General features: G+C 38.5%; 1 long non-coding RNA gene across 1 annotated transcript in view; it reads left to right on the top strand.

Moving 5' to 3' along the window:
• The first annotated feature begins 4,411 nt into the window (after positions 1–4,411).
• The window catches only part of LOC137214651 (uncharacterized), a 192,717-nt gene continuing 175,207 nt past the window's right edge, over positions 4,412–21,921 (top strand). Inside the window, exon 1 of the long non-coding RNA XR_010938974.1 lies at positions 4,412–4,598. This is a non-coding gene — a long non-coding RNA (uncharacterized lncRNA). The remainder of the gene's footprint in view (positions 4,599–21,921) is intronic.

The following is a 21,921-nucleotide window of genomic DNA, read 5'->3' as shown; positions in this document are numbered from 1 at the left end:
GCTATTTGTTGTATGTTAATTATAACTCAATAAACCTGTCCAAAAAAATAGGCAAAAGATTTTAATAATGCTTCACCATAGAAGATATACATATAGCAAATAAATAAATGAAAGATGCTCTACATCATGAGTTATCAGAGAAATGCAATTAAAATTACAATGAAACATCAATACGCACTGAATGGAATAGTTAAATTTTAAAATACTAACACCACCAAGAGCTGATGTGAATAACCAGAGCTGTTATACACTGCCGATAGGAAAACAAATGGAAAAGCCACTTTGGGAAAAAGTTTGGTAGTATTTTAGGATGTTAATCATACATTTATCTTATAACATAGCAGCTTCATTCCTAGGTAGTCACCCAGCAAAAATAAAAATCTATGGCCCCACAAAGACCTGCAGGCAAATGGTTATAGCAGCTTTATTACTAACAGCCAAAACCTTAAAACAACCCAAATGTCCATTAACTGGCTAATGGATAAACTAATTATGGTACATATGTATAATGGAGTACTATTCACACACAAAAAGGAATAAACTACTGATACATGCAACAACATGAATGAATCTTAAATGCGTTATGCCAAGTGAAAGAAGCCAGACATAAAAGGCTGTATACTACAGAACTCCATTAACATCATGTTCTCAAAGTACAAACGTATAGTGGCAGATATCAGATCAGTGGTTGCTAGGGTATAGGTATGGGATCTGAGAATTGATGATAAAGGAGCATGAGGTAAATTTATAGACTACAGAAATACTCCATATCTTGATTATGGTAGTAGTTCACAATTGCTTATATTTATCAAAATTCATAGAACTATACTCCTAAAAAGAGTGAATTTTACCATACGTAAATTAAGCCTCAATAAAACTGACTTTAATAAAAAGCAGCAGCCAGGGGGTGGAAAAAAGACACATTACATACAGGAGAACAAAGATCAGAATGACTCCAAATATCTTACTAACAACAACAAAAGACAGAAAAAAATAGAATATTAATGTAGTAAAAAACACAATTATATATCCAGCTTAAAAATAAATGTTTCAAAAATGAAAGTGAACTAAAAACCTTTTCAAGTAAAAAAAAAAAACACAACCTAATAGAATCCATTACCAACAAGCCACACCATAAGCAATGTTAAAGGAAGTTCTTCAGACTGAAGAAAACAAATGAAAACTTGGATCTACAAGAAGAGATAGAGTGCCAGAAATGGTAAGATGTAGGCCAATAGAATTTACACTCATTTTCCGAATTTCATTAAACCTCCTCAAAAAGAAAGCACCAGGCCTGGATGGATGCACTGGTGTTTTCTATCAAATCTTTAACAAAAAATAATACCAATCCTATACAAAATCTTTCAGGAAATAGAGAATACAACACATCTCAGACCATTTAAAGAAGTCAGACAGCACTGCCCTAATGCTAAAATCAGAAAATCACAAGAAAGCAAAACGAAGACCAATTTCCCTTATGGAACACTCTAAAGAAAAAAATTTTAAGATCACATTAAAAGACAAAACAATCAGGATATACTATGTTCATGGATGGAAAGACTGAATATTGTAAAGATGACAGTTCTTCCCAAATTAATGTGTATATTCAAAGCAATTCCTATCAAAACCCCAAGAAGATTTCTCATGGTATTTAATAAACTGATCATAAAAATTTATATGGAAGATCTAAGGGCCAAGAATAAATAAGACAAGAGAACAACTTGGTATAGGGGGTAAAGAGAGCAGTTTACCCTACTGAATATTGTCTTAGTTTAGAGATAAGGTAATTTAAAACACTATGTTATATGTGCAGGGCGAGACAAATGAAACAGACTAGAAAAGCTCAAAAACAAAGGCAAACACACACACACACACACACACATATGTATATATGTGTGTATATATATATATATATATACACACACATATATACACATATATGTAGAAACTGTATGGGAACATGACATCATCCATTCAGTGAGGAAAGGATGTCCTATTCCAGAGGTTGGCAAACTCTTTCTGTTAAGGGCCAGACAGTAATATATCAGGCTTTGAAGACCATATAGTCTCTGTCACAACTACTCAACTCCAACATTGTAGCACAAAAGCACCCAGATAACAAGTAAACAAGTGGATGTACCTGTGTTCCCACAGAATTTTATTTACATAAACATAGTGGGTCAGATTTGGCCCATGGGCCAATGTTTTCCAAACAGCAACAAAACAACAAAAAAGTTTTAGTTAAAACCATTTCTCACATCATACACAAAACTAAGTTTCAGGTGAACTAAAGTTCTAATGTGAAAAAGTAATGTTTGATGATGTAAATTATATTCAGAACAAGCTAGTGGAATTTCACGATAAAAATCATTTTACTATAAGACATCCAAAACATTAAGGCACAAAAAATATTTTAACTCTTGATGTTGATCAAGTATTCTCCTAATTTTTATGTTAATGCAAAAAGATACAACATCTTGTCAATTTACTTCTTGTATACCTGTGTGCCCATACCCTCATCTGTGAATGACCTTCCTTTAATTTTAGAAAGCATTTCAGTGACTTCTCTAAATTATTAACCCAGTGCTCAATTGAAAGTGGTGCTACTAATACAACTTCTTCAAGCTTTCCCATCCCAACTTTCTTCAGAACAAGTCTTAATTCAGAAGTTAAATGACGGCCTTTTTTTTTTTTTTTTTTTTGCGGTATGCGGGCCTCTCACTGTTTTGGCCTCTCCCGTTGCAGAGCACAGGCTCCGGACGCGCAGACCCAGCGGCCATGGCTCACGGGCGGGATCCTCCCGGACCGGGGCACGAACCCACGTCTCCTGCATCGGCAGGCGGACTCTCAACCACTGCGCCACCAGGGACGGCCATTTTTAAGAAGTAAAGCACTTAGCTGCTTTGGCTGTTTAACTATTTCTACTTTTTAAGAAATATAAATACACTTCTAGAACTGGACTTAGGTTCTATGGAAATCGGTACTTCAGAGTGGACTTTAAAACTCCCTGAAATTGATACAAAATTTTTGTGTGTATGTGTCATATTCTATACAAAAGATTCAAGATTTTCCTTGCTTCTTAAAGGGGACTATGACCCCCCCCCCCCACAGACACACAAAAAAAGAACCTCTGTTCCAGAGGCTGGACATACAGAAAATCAAGTTGAATGATAAGATTAGAAAGAAAATAGAAGATTTTCATAGTCATAGACAGGGGATATAGGAAAAAGATGTCCATTTATGCTATAAAACTCTTTAAGTGGTTCCGAATTTCAACTTGAAATTCAGTCGATAGGGATGTAGTGGGGGGAGTCAGATCATAATAGACACAGAAGGTTAATGAAGAGAACACTTTTCAATCAGTGTTTTTTTGCTTGTTTTTTATGTTACCGATGAAGCCTCAGTTTCACTGTACCCCAACAGACCTATTGGCTTTGTTCTAAGGTCTGGAAAGTATTCATAACGCCAAAACGAAACGTATGTGTTAACAGGGTCAGACCAAGAACAAAATAATCCTGTTTTCGACAGGAATCCAATCATTCAGAGTCAGCAACTGGGACAAGATCTTACATTTCTGTAGCGCTTTATACAGCGCTTGCACTTGCCGCTTTCCACTGGAAAAGCGTCCCAGTTGGGAAGAAGTGGACAGCAGCATCCTATTCCTTGATAAGGAACGTTCTGGACTCAGTTTGTGAGATGTGGGGCGCTCCCCAGGTTGCTCAGGAGTCTTTTCCACACTGTCAAGGGCAGGTAGAAAGTTTCTGACAGTGTTGGTGATGGAGAGCCGGATATAATTACGAAAGAAGTCTGGGGGAGTCAAGTACGCTTGGGGGAGGTGTTAGCACGGCAGGGTCGGAGGGTCGCTACTGGGGAGGGAAGGAACTGAGAGACACCGTTGGCGAAAGAAGAGGAAAAGGGAGCGTCAGGAGGAGCCTCCCTCCAGGGGCGACAGAATAGGGGCGGGCGCGTTGTCTCTGAGACGCGAGGAAAACCACGTGAGAGAAGAACCTAGAGGCTGCGAGGAAGCGAACAGCGGGGCTGCCTCAGGGAGGGAAGCAGCCCGGCTGAAGCCCCTCATCTCGAGGCGGCTTGTTTGACTCAGCGTCCCTGCACCTCGGCCGCCCTTTTCGTCCTTCTCCCGTCAGGGTCGCTCACCACCGAGTTTGTCGGCTCCAGCAAGACACACAGCTGCCTTCCTTACCTCACGAACTCTCCGCGCCACATATTCAAGTAAGAGTTCCAGAGCCTCGCAGCCCGGAACGTCTCCCAGAGTGAAGGACAGATGGACCAATCGAAGCCCGGCTGGCCGCAAGCGTACAAGGCGGTGGGCGGGGCTAAGTGATAGGGTGGGACCAAACTGCGCTGCCAAGACGATGGCTTCCGGTGGGCGGGCTGTGGTGACTTACAGCCGGAAGGCGAGACGCCGCGGGAAAAGCGGTCCTGTTAGGTGGTCAAGGTAGTTTGGAGCTGAGGTCGTCTCCTCAAGAGTAACCGCGGGCCTGTGCTACGGTCACGCCACCGGCCTTCGTTTCCTTTAGCCTTCTCTCTCACCAAACGATTTTCCTGTCCATTTATAAAGTGCAAGTTGTTTCCCCAAGGTAAGCGTGTAGTACCATCACCCCTTGTTGGGTAAGGGGTAACGGAAACTTGAGTCCACTTTGTCACCCGGGGAGCGGGTACTAAAAAAAGGAAAAGGTGAAAATTTGGATTTCTAAACATTTAGTAATGGTTTACCGTGTGAATTTTTACTGTATCGTACACAGTTTGTAGTCTTTAAATATTGGGTGCAACTTGAGTTACGCTTAAATTTAAAATTCTAGTTATTTCTGACCGTCAAATTTCATCCGTCAAATTTCATCTAAACCGGGTATTAAAGAGCTTAATTTAAAAATTTTATGTAACAGTCTAAAAGCTTCTCTAATTTAAGTTCTTAATCTCCCGTAAGTCTGAAGTTAGATGGTAAGATGGGCAGGTGCTTTGAATCCAGACCATTTCAGGAATCAAACTAATTAAGCTGAGGCTCCTCTTTTCTTAGATCATCACTTGAATCTAAAATAATTGAAACCAGGTGCTATGCATGGCTCCTTTGGTTCAACGTGTATCTCTTTTGGCGATAATGGTCTCACATAAGTCTCTCATTTATGGAAGAACGTAAGCATTGTTGAAATGATGGAGGAGAAGTAAGGCTTTCTACAGACAAATAATACTTTTAAAAAAAACTTACAGCTTTGAAACACATCTTTTAACAAAACAAAAGTCGTTAAATTCTTGTCTTCAAAATCTAAAAGAAAAATTCAGCAGAACTTACCTGCTTATCAAGAAGAATTTCTTCCTCTACACTTAAGACAGGGAAGCATTTGTGAAAGCTTAGATCTATATGTGTTTAGGTTCCTGCCAACCCCTTTCTTAAAATTCCATCTTTAAAACTCCTTGCTGTTGAGCACTTTTCCAGCAGCTTGGATGAAACATTCCAAATAACTTACTCAGCCTGAAGGTTAGAAATTTCATTAAATAAAAAATTAAATATATTAGAATACTTAGGTATGAAACATTAATGAACAGAGTAACACATTCTTCAGGAGAAGAGGCACTTAAGAAAACACAGGCCACCTGCACTGTGGAGCCATCTACTGTGATGAGATTTGACAAGCAAGAGATCAAAAAAATGGCCAGATTTCAAAAGAGAATGTTCTGTGGGATGCTTATTGCCCTCATAGACCATTTGAAAATAAAATCAACTCTCAGCAGAAGCCCAAGAGGCTTTAGAGATGAACCAGACCATCCTTTGCATGTCAGTATTATACTGAACAAAGTCAGTTATACTGTTATTTATCTGCAGGGGGAAAATGCCTAAATTTTATAAGGATTTAGGCATTAATTAAGAAATATATAGTGGTTATAGAGTTTAGAAAGCCAAGAAAGGAGACCTGAATCTAAGGTAGATTTACTTGGGAAAAACAATGTTCTCTAGTAGCATTTGACTTTGTACTCTCCATTCCTCTCACCTAAATGTCCTCTCCCCTCTGCTTGGTTGAATCTTACTAATCTCTCACGACCCAGGTCACATTTTGAATTTTTTTGAGCTGTAACCCATAGTTAACTCTCTCCCTCCAGAACACCTATAGAATTATAAATATACTCTTTATTTGGCTTTTTTGTTCTTTAGGACTGGTAAAGTTTTTATCATTTATGTTGATGAATGTATCTTACATATAGTTTGCCACATCTGCTAGATTCTAAGCTACTTAGAGTTGTATTCACCACTGTACCTGGCAGAATGACTTGAACATGGTAAACATAATTCTGATGTAAAAATGCCTAAGTTAAGATTAGTATTAAATATAGTTGGTAGCTGTATTAGTTTTCTGGGTTTGCTGTAACAGAATACCACAGACTGAGGGAATAAACAGCAGCAATTAATTTTCTCACAATTCTAGAGGCTAGAAAGTCCAATATCAAGGTGTCAGCAGGGTTGATTTCATTCTGAAGCCTCTCTCTTTGGCATGTAGTTTTGCCTCTGTCTTCACATGGTCTTTACTTCATGGACATACACATCTGTGTCCATATTTCTTCTTATAAGGACATCAGACATATTGGATTAGGGCCCATCCTAAAGACCTCATTTTAATTTAGTTACCTCTTTAAAGACCTTCTCTCCAAATATGGTTGCATTCTGAAGTACTGGGGATTAGGACTTCAGCATATGAATTTGTGGGGGGGGGGGGACACAATTCAGTCCGTAACAATAACCAACACTCAAAAAGAAGAAATGATTGGGAGCAGTTGTCTGTCATCATTAGAACTCTCATCTTTAGACCTATAGATAACATAATTGTGTACATCAGATTAGCATAAGGTAATAGGGAGTGGGAGAGCCTGTGGTAAGTCAGAGAATATTTGCCCAAAGACATTCAAATTAAAATTTGTCAAAAAACAAAAAACACAACGCACACACACACACATCCCAGCACACCAACAAAATACTGGGTCATCCAAACAAACAAAGAAAAACAGCTGATTGGTTTTGGCTCATAGGGATCTGGTTTGCAAAAACCACCGGCATATTATTTCATTTGGAATCTATAACCTCTTAAGTAGATACTGGTCATACTAAGTATGTTTTTGCATATCCAAAGACATTTTCCCCAGATCCCATTGGTTCACACATAACTTTTTTATTGAGTACCTGCTTTATTGAAGGAACTGTACTAAGTGCCTTGCTGAGATTAAAATCCATAAATTTAGCCACGTATATCCAAGAGTTACAAGGACATCCAATTTTTGACATAATTTATTAAATGCATAACCATGCATAGTTTAGTATTTTGGGGGATACAGCTTTATCCTGTAAATAAATTAGAACTCTGAAAAAAAATTCTTTGTCAGATTCTGTGCTCTGATAAGGCCAAGGTTCTGATCTGAAATGCAAGTGTAAAGGACAGGAGACATATACAAAAATAATTATAGTGCAAGATAAAAATGAGACTGTAAGAGAATTATAAAGTACTGTGGGAAATTAGAGGAGGAAAAGATTTCTTCCAGGTTGGCGAGTTACTAAAAGTGTTTAATGCAATTAGAATTACTCTTTCTTGTAGCACTTGGTACACATTAACCAATGTGTTGTATGTTAGTTATTTGCATATGTTCACAACTCCCCCAGTACAATCTGAAATATAGAAGAATGTTTTAATCTTTATATGCTTCAGTCTAGTGTTGCTCAAAAGTATCAGAGTCACCTGGGGAACTTTTTAACAATAAACTTTTCTCAACTCTGGCTCTATAGATTCTAATTTAGTAGGCCTGGAGGAATGCTAGAGAATCTCTGTTTTTAAAAGGTTTCTCCCACTTAATGATTCTGATTATCAACCCCACTTAGAACCTTCTGCCCTAGAGCACCTGGTATATAGTATGCTCTCAATAAGTTCTTGTCACATTAAATGAGTGGAGCTGTGATTTAGTAAGATTAAAAAGGCCCCTGTGTGCAGGATGAATTAGAGTGGAAAATATCCTAGAGGCAAGGAAATCCTATTACAGATGTCCAGCTAAGAAATGAAGCAGGCTTAAACTAGGGTAGAGGCCATAGGAAAGGAGAGAAATGGTTGCGAAACATTGAAAAGATAGAATATACAGAATTAGATGAAACTTGATAGTTGCAGTAGTTCCCAAAACAGTGTGGCTAAGATTAACATGAGGTGTTTATTTAATAAGCAGGTTGCTGGACTCTATGTATGAAATCCTGTTTGGCTGGTCCAAGGTGAAGCACATGAATCTGAATTTTTTTTAAAAATTTATTTTATATTGGAGTATAGTTGATTAACAATGTTTCAGGTGTATAACAAAGTGATTCAGTTATACATATACATGTATCTATTATTTTTCAAATTCTTGTCCTATTTAGGTTATTACAGAGTATTGAGCCAGTACTGTACTATACAGTAGGTCCTTGTTGGTTATGTATTTTAAATAGAGCACTGTGTACACGTCAATCCCAAATTCCCAATCTATCCCTCCCCATACCCTTCCCTGCTGGTAACCATAAGTTCCTTCCCTAACTCTGTGAGCCTGTTTCTGTTTTGAAATAAGTTCATTTCCATCATTTTTTTTTAGATTCTGCATATAAGCAGTATCATATATTTCTCTTTCTCTCTCTGACTTCACTTAGTATGATAATCTCCACGTCTATCCATGTTGCTGCAAATGGCATTATTTCATTGTTTTTAATGGCTGAGTAACATTCCCTTACATATGTACCACACCTCCTTTATCCACTCATCTGTCAATAAACATTTAGGTTGCTTCCATGTCTTGCTGCTATGAACATTGGGGTGCATGTATCCTTTCGAACCATGTTTTTTTCTGGCTATGTGCCCAGGAGTGGGATTGCTGGGTCATATGGTAGCTCTGTTTTTACTTTTTAAAGTAACCTCCATACTGTTCTGCATAGTAGCTGTACCAGTTTACATTCCCACCAAGAGTGTAGGAGGGTTCTCTTTCCTCCACACCCTCTCCAGCATTTATTGTTTGTAGATTTTTTAAAGATGGCCATTCTGACCTGTGTGAAGTGATACCTTATTGCAGTTTTGGTTTGCATTTCTCTAATAATTAGTGATGTTGAGTATCTTTTCATGTGCCTCTTGGCCATCAATATGTCTTCTCTGGAGAAATGTCTATTTAGGTCCTCTGCCTATTTTTTTTTTTTAACACCTTTATTGGGGTATAATTGCTTTACAATGGTGTGTTAGTTTCTGGTTTATAACAAAGTGAATCAGTCATACATAAACATATGTTCCCATATGTCTTCCCTCTTGCGTCTCCCTCCCTCCCACCCTCCCTATCCCACCCCTCCAGGCTGTCACAAAACACCGAGCCAATATCCCTGTGCCATGCGGCTGCTTCCCACTAGCTAACTACCTTACTACGTTTGTTAGTGTGTATATGCCCATGCCTCTCTCTCGCCCTGTCACAGCTCACCCTTCCCCCTCCCCATAACCTCAAGTCCGTTCTCTAGGAGGTCTGCGTCTTTATTCCTGCTTTCCCCAGGTTCTTCATGATATTTTTTTTCTTAAATTCCATATATATGTGTTAGCATACGGTATTTGTCTTTTTCTTTCTGACGTACTTCACTCTGTATGACAGACTCTAGGTCTATCCACCTCATTACAAATAGCTCAATTTCGTTTCTTTTTATGGCTGAGTAATATTCCATTGTATATATGTGCCACATCTTCTTTATCCATTCATCCGATGATGGGCACTTAGGTTGTTTCCATCTCCGGGCTATTGTAAATAGAGCTGCAATGAACATTTTGGTACATGACTCTTTTTGAATTTTGGTTTTCTCAGGGTATATGCCCAGTAGTGGGATTGCTGGGTCATATGGTAGTTCTATTTGTAGCTTTTTAAGGAACCTCCATACTGTTCTCCATAGTGGCTGAACCAATTCACATTCCCACCAGCAGTGCAAGAGTGTTCCCTTTTCTCCACACCCTCTCCAGCATTTATTGTTTCTAGATTGATGATGGCCATTCTGACTGGTGTGAGATGATATCTCATTGTAGTTTTGATTTGCATTTCTCTAATGATTAATGATGTTGAGCATTCTTTCATGTGTTTGTTGGCAGTCTGTATATCTTCTTTGGAGAAATGTCTATTTAGGTCTTCTGCCCATTTTTAGATTGGGTTATTTGTTTTCTTGTTATTGAGCTGCATGAGCTGCTTGTAAATTTTGGAGATTAATCCTTTGTCGGTTGCTTCATTTGCAAATATTTTCTCCCATTCTGAGGGTTGTCTTTTGGTCTTGTTTATGGTTTCCTTTGCTGTGCAAAAGCTTTGAAATTTCATTAGGTCCCATTTGTTTATTTTTGTTTTTATTTCCATTACTCTAGGAGGTGGGTCAGAAAGGATCTTGCTGTGATTTATGTCATAGAGTGTTCTTCCTATGTTTTCCTCTAAGAGTTTGATAGTTTCTGGCCTTACATTTAGGTCTTGAATCCATTTTGAGTTTATTTTTGTGTATGGTGTTAGGGAGTGATCTAATCTCATACTTTTACATGTACCTGTCCAGTTTTCCCAGCACCACTTATTGAAGAGGCTGTCCTTTCTCCACTGTACATTCCTGCCACCTTTATCAAAGATAAGCTGTCCATATGTGCTTGGGTTTATCTCTGAGCTTTCTATCCTGTTCCATTGATCTATCTTTCTGTTTTTGTGCCAGTATCATACCGTCTTGATAACTGTAGCATTGTAGTATAGTCTGAAGTCAGGGAGCCTGATTCCTCCAGTTCCTTTTTTCGTTCTCAAGATTGCTTTGGCTATTCGGGGTCTTTTGTGTTTCCATACAAATTGCAAAATTTTTTGTTCTAGTTCTGTGAAAAATGCCAGTGGTAGTTTGATAGGGATTGCATTGAATCTATAGATTGCTTTGGGTAGTAGAGTCATTTTCACAATGTTGATTCTTCCAATCCAAGAACATGGTATATCTCTCCATCTATTTGTATCATCTTTAATTTCTTTCATCAGTGTCTTATAATATTCTGCATACAGGTCTTTTGTCTCCTTAGGTAGGTTTATTCCTAGATATTTTATTCTTTTAGTTGCAGTGGTAAATGGGAGTGTTTTCTTGATTTCACTTTCAGATTTTTCATCATTAGTATATAGGAATGCCAGAGATTTCTGTGCATTAATTTTGTATCCTGCCACTTTACCAAATTCATTGATTAGCTCTAGTAGTTTTCTGGTAGCATCTTTAGGGTTCTCTATGTATAGGATCATGTCATCTGCAAACAGTGACAGCTTTACTTCTTCTTTTCCGATTTGGATTCCTTTTATTTCCTTTTCTTCTCTGATTGCTGTGGCTAAAACTTCCAAAACTATGTTGAATAAGAGTGGTGAGAGTGGGCAACCTTGTCTTGTTCCTGATCTTAGTGGAAATGCTTTCAGTTTTTCACCATTGAGGATGATGTTTGCTGTGGGCTTGTCATATATGGCCTTTATTATGTTGAGGAAAGTTCCCTCTATGCCTACTTTCTGCAGGGTTTTTTATCATAAATGGGTGTTGAATTTTGTCAAAAGTTTCTCTGCATCTATTGAGATGATCATATGGTTTTTCTCCTTCAATTTGTTAATATGGTTTATCACATTGATGGATTTGCGTATATTGAAGAATCCTTGCATTCCTGGAATAAACCCCACTTAATCATGGTGTATGATCCTTTTAATGTGCTGTTGGATTCTGTTTGCTAGTATTTTGTTGAGGATTTTTGCATCTATGTTCATCAGTGATATTGGCCTGTAGTTTTCTTTCTTTGTGACATCCTTGTCTGGTTTTGGTATCAAGGTGATGGTGGCCTCGTAGAAGGAGTTTGGGAGTGTTCCTCCCTCTGCTATATTTTGGAAGAGTTTGAGAAGGATAGGTGTTAGCTCTTCTCTAAATGTTTGATAGAATTCGCCTGTGAAGCCATCTGGTCCTGGGCTTTTCTTTGTTGGAAGATGTTTAATCACAGTTTCAATTTCAGTGCTTGTGATTGGTCTGTTCATATTTTCTATTTCTTCCTGATTCAGTCTTGGCAGGTTGTGCATTTCTAAGAATTTGTCCATTTCTTCCAGGTTGTCCATTTTATTGGCATAGAGTTGCTTGTAGTAATCTCTCATGATCTCTTTTATTTCTGCAGTGTCAGTTGTTACCTCTCCTTTTTCATTTCTAATTCTGTTGATTTGAGTCTTCTCCCTTTTTTTCTTGATGAGTCTGGCTAGTGGTTTATCTATTTTGTTTATCTTCTCAAAGAACCAGCTTTTAGTTTTATTGATCTTTGCTATTGTTTTCTTCATTTCTTTTTCATTTATTTCTGATCTGATTTTTATGATTTCTTTCCTTCTGCTAGCTTTGGGGTTTTTTTGTTCTTCTTTCTCTAATTGCTTGATGTGCAAGGTTAGGTTGTTTATTCGAGATGTTTCCTGCTTCTTAAGGTGGGCTTGTATTGCTATAAACTTCCCCCTTAGAACTGCTTTTGCTGCATCCCACAGGTTTTGGGTCGTTGTGTCTCCATTGTCATTTGTTTCTAGGTATTTTTTGATTTCCTCTTTGATTTCTTCAGTGATCACTTCGTTATTAAGTAGTGTATTGTTTAGCCTCCATGTGTTTGTATTTTTTACAGATCTTTTCCTGTAATTGATATCTAGTCTCATGGCATTGTGGTCAGAAAAGATACTTGATACAATTTCAATTTTCTTAAATTTACCAAGGCTTGATTTGTGACCTAAGATATGATCTATCCTGGAGAATGTTCCATGAGCACTTGAGAAAAATGTGTATTCTGTTGTTTTTGGATGGAGTGTCCTATAAATATCAATTAAATCCATCTTGTTTAATGTATCATTTAAAGCTTGTGTTTCCTTGTTTATTTTCATTTTGGATGATCTGTCCATGGGTGAAAGTGGGGTGTTTAAGTCCCCTACTATGAATGTGTTACTGTCGATTTCCCCTTTTATGGCTGTTAGTATTTGCCTTAGGTATTGAGGTGCTCCTATGTTGGGTGCATAAATATTTACAATTGTTATATCTTCTTCTTGGATCGATCCCTTGATCATTATGTAGTGTCCTTCTTTGTCTCTTTTAATAGTCCTTATTTTAAAGTCTATTTTGTCTCATATGAGAATTGCTACTCCAGCTTTCCTTTGGTTTCCATTTGCATGGAATATCTTTTTCCATCCCCTTACTTTCAGTCTGTATGTGTCTCTAGGTCTGAAGTGGGTCTCTTGTAGACAGCATATATAAGGGTCTTGTTTTTGTATCCATTCAGCTAATCTGTGTCTTTTGGTGGGATCATTTAGTCCATTTACATTTAAGGTAGTTATCGATACGTATGTTCCTATTCCCATTTTCTAAATTGTTTTGGGTTCGTTATTATAGGTCTTTTCCTTCTCTTGTGTTCTTGCCTAGAGAAGATCCTTTAGCATTTGTTGTAAAGCTGGTTTGGTGGTGCTGAACTCTCTCAGCTTTTGCTTGTCTGTAAAGGTTTTAATTTCTCCATCAAATCTGAATGAGATCCTTGCTGGGTAGAGTAGTCTTGGCTGCAGGTTTTTCTCCTTCATCACTTTCAGTATGTCCTGCCACTCCCTTCTGCCTTGTAGGGTTTCTGCTGAGAGATCAGCTGTTAACCTTATGGGGATTCCCTTATGTGTTATTCATGTTTTTCCCTTGCTGCTTTTAATATGCTTTCTTTGTATTTAATTTTTGACAGTTTGATTAATATGTGTCTTGGCGTATTTCTCCTTGTATTTATCCTGTATGGGACTCTCTGTGCTTCCTGGACTTGATTAACTATTTCCTTTCCCATATTAGGGAAGTTTTCAACTATAATCTCTTCAAATATCTTCTCAGTCCCTTTCTTTTTCTCTTCTTCTTCTGGAACCCCTATAATTCGAATGTTGGTGCGTTTAATGTTGTCCCAGAGGTCTCTGAGACTGTCCTCAGTTCTTTTCATTCTTTTTTCTTTATTCTGCTCTGCAGTACTTATTTCCACTATTTTATCTTCCAGGTCACTTATCCGTTCTTCTGCCTCAGTTATTCTGCTATTGATCCCATCTAGAGTACTTTTAATTTCATTTATTGTGTTGTTCATCGTTGCTTGTTTCATCTTTAGTTCTTCTAGGTCCTTGTTAACTGATTCTTGCATTTTGTCCATTCTATTGTCCATTCTATCTCCAAGATTTCGGATCAACCTTACTATCATTATTCTGAATTCTTTTTCAGGTAGACTGCCTATTTCCTCTTCATTTGTTAGATCTGGTGCATTTTTATCTTGCTCCTTTATCTGCTGTGTGTTTTTCTGTCTTCTCATTTTGCTTATCTTACTGTGTTTGGGGTCTCCTTTTTGCAGGCTGCAGGTTCGTAATTCCTCCTGTTTTTGATGTCTGTCCCCAGTGGCTAAGGTTGGTTCAGTGGGTTGTGTAGGCTTCCTGGTGGAGGGGACTAGTGCCTGTGTTGTGGTGGATGAGGCTGGATCTTGTCTCTCTAGTGGGCAGGTTCACGTCTGGTGGTGTGTTTTGGGGTGTCTGTGGCCTTATTATGATTTTAGGCAGCCTCTCTGCTAATGGGTGGGGTTGTGTTCCTGTTTTGCTAGTTGTTTGGCATAGGTTTTCCAGCACTGTGGCTTGCTGGTCGTTGAGTGAAGCTGGGTGCTGGTTTTAAGATGGAGGTCTCTGGGAGATTTTCGCCGTTTGATATTATGTGGAGCTGGGAGGTCTCTTGTTGACCAGTGTCCTGAAGTTGGCTCTCCTACCTCAGAGGCAGAGCCCTGCCTCCTGGCTGGAGCACCAAGAGCTTTTCATCCACACGGCTCAGGATAAAAGGGAGAAAAAGTAGAGGGAATTAGTAGAAGTATGAGGAAAGAAAGAAGGAAAGGAGGGTAGGAAGGAAGGAAGAAAGAAAGAAGCAAAGAAGGCAAGAAGGAAAGAAAGGAGGGAGGGAGGGAGGGAGGAAGGAAGGAAGGAGGGAAAGAAGGAAAAAAGACAGAAAGAAAGAAGATACAGTAAAAATAAAATAAAGTATAATAAAGTTATTGAATTAAAAAATTCTTATTTAGAAAAAAAAAAGGGACGGATAGAACCTTAGAACAAATGTTGGAAGCAAAGCTATACAGACAAAATCTTACACAGAAGCATACACATACACCCTCACTAAAAGAGGTAAATGGGGAAAAATCATAAATCTTGCTGTCAGAGACCACCGCCTCAATTTGGGATGATTTGTTGTCTAAAGGAGGGAAGGAAGGAAGGAAAGAAAGAAAGAAAGAACGAAGGTAAAGTATAATAACTTTATTAAAATTAATTATTAAGAAAAAAAATTAAAAAAAAAAAACATGGACGGATAGAACCCTAGGACAAATGGTGGAAGCAAGACTATACAGACAAGATCTCACACAGAAGCATACACATACACATTCACAAAAAGAGGAAAAGGGAAAAAATCATAGATCTTGCTCCTAAAGTCCACTTCCTTAATTTGGGATGATTGGTTGTCTATTCAGGTATTCCACAGATGCAGGGTATATCAAGTTGATTGTGGAGCTTTAATCCGCTGCTTCTGAGGCTGCTGGGAGAGATTTCCCTTTCTCTTCTTTGTTCTCACAGCTCCCAGGGCTCAGCTTTGGATTTGGCCCTGCCACTGCGTGTAGGTCGCTGGAGGGCGTCTGTTTTTTGCTCAGACAGGATGGGGTTAAAAGAGCCGCTGATTCGGGGGCTCTGGCGCACTCAGGCCGGCGGGGAGGGAGGGGCACGGAGTGCGGGGCGGGCCTGCGGTGGCAAAGGCCGGCGTGACTTTGCACCAGCCTGAGGCGCGCTGTGCGTTCTCCCGGGGAAGTTGTCCCTGGATCCCGGGAACCTGGCAGTGGCGGGCTGCACAGGCTCCGCGGAAGAGGGGTGTGGAGAGTGACCTGTGCTCGCACACAGGCCCCTTGGTGGCGGCAGCAGCAGCCTTAACGTCTCCTGCCCGCCTCTGGGGTCCGCGCTTTTAGCCGCGGCTTGCGCCCGTCTCTGGATTCTGCGCTCCGCGGCTCGCGCCCGTCTCTGGGGTCCGCGCTTTCAGCCGCAGCTCGCGCCCGTCTCTGGGGTCCGCGCTTTCAGCCGCGGCTCGCGCCCGTCTCTGGGGTTCGCGCTTTTAGCCGCGGCTCGCTCCCGCCTCTGGAGTTCCTTTAAGCAGCGTTCTTAAACCCCTCTCCTCACGCCCCAGGATACAAAGAGGGAAGGAAAAGTCTCCTGCCTCTTCGGCAGGTGCAGACTTTTCCCCGGACTCCCTCCCGGCTAGCTGTGGTGCACTAACCCCTTCAGGCTATGTTCAAGCCGCCAACCCCAGTCCTCTCCCTGCGCTCCGTCCGAAACGGAAACCCGAGCCTCAGAGCCTCAGCTCGCAGCCCCGCCCTCCCCGGCGGGTGAGCAGACAAGCCTCTCGGGCTGGTGAGTGCCGGTCGGCACCGATCCTCTGTGCGGGAATCTCCCCGCTTTGCCCTCCGCACCCGTTGCTGTGCACTCCTCCGCGGCTTCGAAGCTCCCCCCTCCGCCTCCCGCAGTCTCCGCCCGCGAAGGGGCTTCCTAGTGTGTGGAAACTTTTCCTCCTTCACAGCTCCCTCCCACTGGTGCAGGTGCCGTCCCTATTCTTTTGTCTCTGTTTTTTCTTTTTTTCCTTTGCCCTACCCAGGTACGTGGGGAGTTTCTTGCCTTTTGGGAGGTCTGAGGTCTTCTGCCAGCCTTCAGTAGGTGTTCTGTAGGAGTTGTTCCACGTGTAGATGTATTTCTGGTGTATCTGTGGGGAGGAAGGTGATCTCCGCGTCTTACTCTTCCGCCATCTTCCGCCTTCTCCCTCCTCACCTTTTTTATTCTATCCTCAAATAGTCTTAGTTCAGGTATCTTTACTTTCGAACTGAGAGTTGCGGTTGATGGGATTTTTGCCTTCCCCAGATGGTTCAAGGTTACGATTTTTGCTTTTGGAAACCCCACCACCTCCTTATTTCTATTATTATTTTTGCAAGAAAAGTATAAAGAGAGTTGGAGTGGAGGTGAAATTTGTGATCGGGAAAGCCCTGGACGCCCTCCTTCTCCGTCTTCCTCCTCTCTCTCTCTGATTAGTTCCTATCCAGCAGCAGATTGAAGCAGGAGATGATTCTTCTCAAAGTTTGTCTATATGCACTTATTTAAAAGTTAAAATAATGATGTTGGTTGTAATATCAAATTTTAGTGAATTTCCTGGCCTTTTAGAGAATGGTAATGTAAATTAAATGAAACCCAGTGTTTCTGGATATGAATACCAAGATTTTTAATTTTTTTTTTTCAAAAAGCTTGTCCATAGAAGAAAAATAGTCACTCATGTGGATTACTCATTTTAATCGGTGGATCAGCCCCCGTAGAACCAGTCAGCCCTCCTGTTAGGGATTCGATATCCTGCTGAGCCCTGAGCCCGAGTCCTTCTCGCCGCCTCAGGAGGTGCTGGGTCGGTCGCTCGAGGAGCCTCCGCGGCTTCTGCCTGAGGAGCTTTCTCTGCCTATTTTTTGATTGGGTTGTTTGTTTGCTTGTTTGATATTGCGCTTCATGAGCTTTTTGTAAATTTTGGAGATTATTCCCTAGTCAGTTACTTTGTTTCCAAATATTTTCTCTCATTCTGTGGGTTGTCTTTTTGTTTTGTTTATGGTTTCCTTTGCTGTGCAGAAGATTTTTGTTTAATTAGGTCCCATTTGTTTATTTTTGTTTTTATTTCCATTACTCTAGGAGACGGATTGGAAAAGATACTGCTGCAATTTATGTCAAAGAGTGTTCTGCCTATGTTTTCCTCTAAGAGTTTTATAGTATCTTACATTAAGGTCTTTAATCCATTTAGAGTTTACTTTTGCATCCAGTGTTAAAGAATGTTCTAAATTCATTTTTTTTTACATGTAGCTGTCCAGTTTTCCCAGTACCATTTATTGAAGAGACTGTCTTTCCTCTATTGTATAGTCTTGCCATCATTGTCCTAGATTAATTGACCACAGGTGCATGGGTTTATTTCTGGGCTTTCTATCCTGTTCCATTGATCAATATTCTGTTCTTGTGCTGGTACCATACTGTTTTGATGACTGTAGCTTTGTAGTATGGTGTGAAGTCAAGGAGCCTGATTCTTCCAGCTCCATTCTCCTTTCAAAAGATTACTTTGGCTATTTGAGGTCTTTTTTGTTTCCTAACTGAATCACTTTACTGTACACCTGAAACTAACACAACATTGTAGTTCAACTATATTTCAATAAAAAAGTTTAAAAAAATCAATCTTTATAATTCATTACATTAGCAGAAAAAATATAATACATTTATTACATTAATAGGAAAAAGAGTAAGTTACTATCTTCTCAATAGTGTCTGGTAAAGCATTTGATAAAATCCAACAGCCATTGATGAAAAAACTCACAGCAAACTAGGAGTACAGTGGACTTATTTTAATCTGATAAGGATAAATGTATAAAAACACATGAACAAACATATTAAATAATGGGAACACAATAAGAATGCCCACTATTAGTACTTTCATTTCTTATTGAACAAGAATTGGTCAGTGCAATAAGGTAAGAAAAAATAAATAAAAGGCCTATAAACTGGAGAGGGCTTGAAGGAAAAACTCTTCTTATTCACAAATAATAAAATTCTATTCACAGAAAAATTTTAAAAACCACTACAGATAAACTGTTAAAAGTAATAGCAAAGTCAACTGAAATAAGTTTAATATTCAAAAATTAATTGTATTTCTATATACAAGCATCAAGAAGAAAAATAAATTTTGAAAACAATTAGGAATAGCACTAAAAACATCAAATAAGTGGGAATAAATATAAGATGTGAAATAACTGTATTCTAAAAACTTTGAAACTATCAATACATATATAATATATAAAATAGAGTGATATACCATGAAAAAATTACAATAAGATACCTCTTCACACTCAGTAGGATAGCTGTTATTGAAAAGAAAAGGAAAGAAAGTGCAAGAGAGAGGGAGAAAGAAAGTGTTGGCAAGTATATAGAGAAATTGGAACATTCTTATGTTGCTGGTGGAACTGTAAAATAGTACAGTGGTTGTGGAAAACAGTTTGGCAGTTCTTCAAAGAGTTAAACATAGAAATTCCACTTCAAAGTGTGTAACCAAACAGGAACGTAAACAGATTCATGTACACCAATGTTCATAAAAGTGTTATTCACAGTTATCAAAAGGTGGAAACAACACAAGTGTCCATCAACAAATGAATGGTTAAACAAATGTGGTATATCCATACAGTGGAATATTATTATGCCATACAAAGGAATGCAGTTTTGAAAAATGCTGCAGGATGGATGGGCTTGGAAAATATTATGCTAAGTGAAATAAGCCATATATGAAAGGCCTATATTTTATTGATTCCAAAAGTTGTATGATTCACAAAGACAGGAAGTAGGTTAGAGGTTACCAGAGGTGGAGTAGAGGGAGCAAATGAGAAGTTAGTGCTTAATGGACACAAAATTTCTGTTTGGAGTGATGATTAAAACATTCTGGAAATAGTGGTGATGATCACACAACATTGTAAATGTACTTAATGCCACTGAATCATACACTTAAAAATGGTTATAGTGGTAAAATTTATGTTTATATGTATTTTAACACAATTAAAATTTATGTATAATATATATAAGGATTCAATGTAAGTATTGTTTTTGAGAATCACTGCTCTAACTTAGAAGTTAATGAGAAAAGCCTTTAGTTTTCTTTGTTCTGAGTCTTTGTTCCTATTTTAATCTTATTTAGGTTTTCTAAATAGATTTTTTTTTGAGGATAAAACATAGTGAACATGCATCAGTACTATTCTGGTATTCATTTTATGAATTAATGAGATACTTTTCAAATACAAATCATTCCCAGAAGAATTTGATACACTGGCCTAGTTATTATGGGTCGATTAGGCTTAACTGAGCTGGGGTTGTGAGGCTAAGAGTCCAGAATATAGAGTATCTAAGTAATAGTAAATCTGGAAGCCCAGTAAGAACAGAGTACCTGACTTTTGTTATACAAACAGCGTGATTCAAATGACCTATTTAACATTATCTATTGAAATAATAACTCTAAAAACATAATTAATATTGCCTCTTTAATAGGATAGGATAGGCTGTGCTACAGTAACGAACCCCTATATTTGTCTGGCATCACCTTCTCATCAACAACTAACTGTAAGAAAGGCTGGAAAAATCCCCATGTATTTAGTCCCAACCTAACTGCCTTGGAGGCTGTTGTAGATTTGGTGTGATGAGGATATAGCACTGGCTCTTCCAGACTGACCTACATTTTAAAAATTTCTTCACAGTGATCTAAGTGATGTTTAAAGTAAGGTTAGACTTACTGAAGTTTTGTTTCAGGCTATTTCAGACAAAATAAGGAAAATTTTTCTTTATAGACAAGATATGTATAGGTTTTGGAGATTCATGATTTCACAGTGTTGGCAAAATTCAGTAGTAGAACTCATCAATTTGCATTGTTAGTGTTAAGTACAAACTACGTGAATTATTAGTTGCATATTTTAAGTCAGTTCATTTAATTCAGTTTCAGCATCTGGAGATGGGGGCAGTAGTCCCTATCAAATGAGATTCTTATGAGGATAAAATGAGAAAAAGCGAGTGAAAAGTGCCTTACACAATGTCTGATCCATTGGAGATTAGCATTAATGGTAGTTGTCATTATTAATTAAATATTATTTGACTTTTCTACCTTTATACAATTTTGTGAATATCACATGAGGAAACATGAAGTCTTTTTGAAATTTGCAAGGTGGTATATAGATATACATTTGGCAAGTGATTATAGATCCCTTCTCTTTTCTGAACTTATTTTCACTATCATATAAATAAAAGTTTGATGATAGATACTTCCTTGCATCTTTCTCTATTTTGTGGGGGTTAATCTCATCTCCCAAACAAGAATGTGTATACTGCTTGAAGAGAGCTAGTATTTCATAACTCATGTTTCTCTTGTGTCTTCTACATCTAGCACAGTTCTGTGTTCTTTAGTAAAATACTCAGTAAACATTTGTTTACTTTTAGTAATTGATGATTTCTGAGTAGGCCCTTAAGGATATCATGATTGCAATTAGAATTAAGTCACTTGGAACACGTGATTGCTGCTACACTCTTGAGAATTCCCATTGGTCAAAGGTGACCTTCCTATATATCCCAACAGATGCAGACCTGACAGAAGTGATTCATACCTCTCCAAACCACAACACAGATCTTTGCAGTCTGCCCTGCTTTCCAAGCCACTCTAAAACTAAAGCTACAGAAATAAATAAAGCATATTACTTATTTAGTGAGGCTGTTACTTACCAAATAGAAAACACTATTACCAGGCTTGTTGGTAGAGTTGGCTTAATATTTGTTCTCGTGTACAATCTTAGATAATACTTCCTCAAAAAAACTTTTTATCTGAATACAAATTTCAGGAGATTAGCACAGTACATACCCCAAAATATGTTGTCAATAATTTTTTGTGGAATTATATTGATAAAAAACATTGGGTCAGTAGCTCAAGAGATACTGTATCTAAGAGTCTAACTTTGAAGTAAAAATGTTTTGAATTCTCAACTATGCCATTTATTAGCTATGTGACTGTGGGTAATGTGATTTAAGTATATGAGACAAAATCTCCTGTTAAATGGGCATTACAATAGCTAGCTCATAGGTTTATTGTATTAAATGAGATAATCCAGGTATAGCACTTAGCAAAATACTAGATACCTAGTAAGTGTACATTTCAGAGTAATTTCAACTGCAATAAAAAAAATTTTAAACCTCAAAATTTTCTAAAATGTATTCTCAAGTAAGAAGTTTCAAGATAAGATAGCTCCGAGGTTGGTTATTTCAGCTCCTCAGTGGCATCATCAGGATCCA

This window comes from Pseudorca crassidens, chromosome 20 (genome assembly GCF_039906515.1).
Source record: "Pseudorca crassidens isolate mPseCra1 chromosome 20, mPseCra1.hap1, whole genome shotgun sequence".
Classification (NCBI taxonomy): Eukaryota; Metazoa; Chordata; class Mammalia; order Artiodactyla; family Delphinidae; genus Pseudorca; species Pseudorca crassidens.
The sequence above is the reverse complement of the archived record's forward strand: the minus strand, read 5'-3'. Positions and strand labels throughout refer to the sequence as shown.